Below are 2,212 nucleotides of genomic sequence, written 5' to 3' on the forward strand. Positions count from 1 at the left end.
TAAATGGGTTTGCTGAACCAGCTTCATTTGTTTATTCACTAAAACTGGAGTCAAACCCAACTGATCAAAAATCTCCACAGACACAGCGAGCCTCTCCTGAGAGCTTTCTGCCCACATGGAGAGCCAAAGAACCACGCGGATCATGGCTGGAATGTCACTGCTCCAGCTCCTGCACCTACTCCCAGCCTGTGCTTTGATCAGCTCGGTGCTGGACTGGAGGAGCAGCTGCTGGATGCACAGACAGACAGACAGACAGACATGCTTTGTCAGGAACTCTACTGCAGAGGAAACAGCTTTGTTTTCCCTGCTGAACAACCTGGTGTTATTTGCTGGACAGAATTCCATTAAGCCAGAATCTGCAGGATGGTTTCTAGTCTGTTTCCTCAGATTTTGAGCAATGCATCCCATGCCATGGGGGAACAAAGGGACAGCAATAATGGACAGCTTGCAGTCGTGGGTTTGGAACTGTTTCATTTCTCTCTTATTTGCTGAGATTTGGAACCTAAAGAAGATGAATGTCACCAAACACACATTGCTTCTATCACATTCTTAACCCCCTCTGGGTAATATAAATCTGTATTTTTCATCATCTACAGTCAATGAACTGTGTGCACACACACTCCTCACACAGTAATTCACTGACTTTCCACCCCCAGAGAGGTGGAGGTAATGTATATACTCCTTAGCCCATGTTTATGTTTAAATGATTTCTCACTCAGGAGAAATCTTAGCTTTGATTAAAGGAAACAAAGTAGGATAGTGAGAAAGAGGTTATCTCCAAAATTATTGTTTGGATTACATTGTCTGAGAACACTAAAAAGTATAATTCTGATATATATTTACAAATTTTATGAAGTCAATAGACTTCACAAAGACACATGATAGGCATCACATTTAAAAAATCTATATTAAAAGTACAGAAATACCAGTGTATTTAATTAGTCACCATCAATAAATCACCCTGGTGACATTTATGTACACGGTAATACATCACACCAACTGAATGCCAAACCAGAGTTTGGATGGAGCTGCTTGCTGGAATTTCCAGAATTTTTGAAGAACAGGAAAAGAGAGGCAGCCAGGTAGGTGGTATATTGTAATTTCCAGCCTGAGGTAAAATGCTGGTTTAGAGGCACCGACAGGGCCACAGAGGAGCCCAGCCCAAAGAGCAGAAGTTACTTTTCCTGACTGACAAATCAAACCAGGGGGAAACATTCCTCTTTAACTGCTTTGTCTCCCAGAGCACTGGTGCCTGCTGGATCTGCAGAGCTGGCAGATGTTCCCAGGGTGAAGCCCAGGGCTCCTCAGCCCAGCCCAGGGCTCCTCAGCCCAGCTCTGAGCCCCCACAGGCTCCCGGGGCTGGACCCTGCTGCCACAGCTCAGCCTGGGCTCTCAAAGCCCTCTTACACCTTTCTGCCTTTTTCCTTGGCTTCAGTTTTCTCCTCCCTCCCGAGTTCCCCTGTTGTTTCAGTCACCATTTTGGGAACTCCATATTCAAAGCAACAATTCAGGATCACTTTGTCTTTCCTGTCACACCTGGAACCTTTTGCCAAGGAGCCCTCCCTTGCTCCTGCTCCTGCGTCCCGGGGAAGCCATGCCTGAGGAACTGAGCTGTGGTGACAAACTGCCTACAAAATCCTCTGCTGTGATTTTGAAGATGAGCTACAAAATCCACTTGTGCTCTGCAGGGAACTGCTGCAATAGAGGGAGATGGCTGAGGCTGCTTTATCCTGTTAAATGAAACAGAGGAGCTCAGTGCCACACTGAGAAAAGGCTCCGAGTGCAAGTCTGGTCTTGTTCTGAACTCTTGGAAATCTACTTTTCCTTCATTTAATTGACAAAATCTGTAGATCATACGAGGAAGACAGTGCCTGCCAAAAATCCAACATCACTAGTTTTTAATAATACAATGGGAATAACCCTCAGAACATATGTAATTATGGGAATGAGTCATTCCGATGGCATCATGTAACCACATTCACTGGGATTTGACAAAGATGAGGCCACATAAAACTCAAAATTATTTCATTTCAGCCCTGGTCAGGCAGTGGAGCTGAGGCCACGTAGCAGAGGCGATGGACAACAATCTGTGACCCTGTTGTCCAGGCTGGCTGTGGCCAGGACAGAATGAGAAAAAGCTAAAGATTGAAATGGGAGGATGTATCAACAGCAAAGGAAAATCTGTGAGTCATGGAGCAACAAAACATCACTT

Source organism: Passer domesticus, chromosome 24 (genome assembly GCF_036417665.1).
Source record: "Passer domesticus isolate bPasDom1 chromosome 24, bPasDom1.hap1, whole genome shotgun sequence".
Lineage (NCBI taxonomy): Eukaryota > Metazoa > Chordata > Aves > Passeriformes > Passeridae > Passer > Passer domesticus.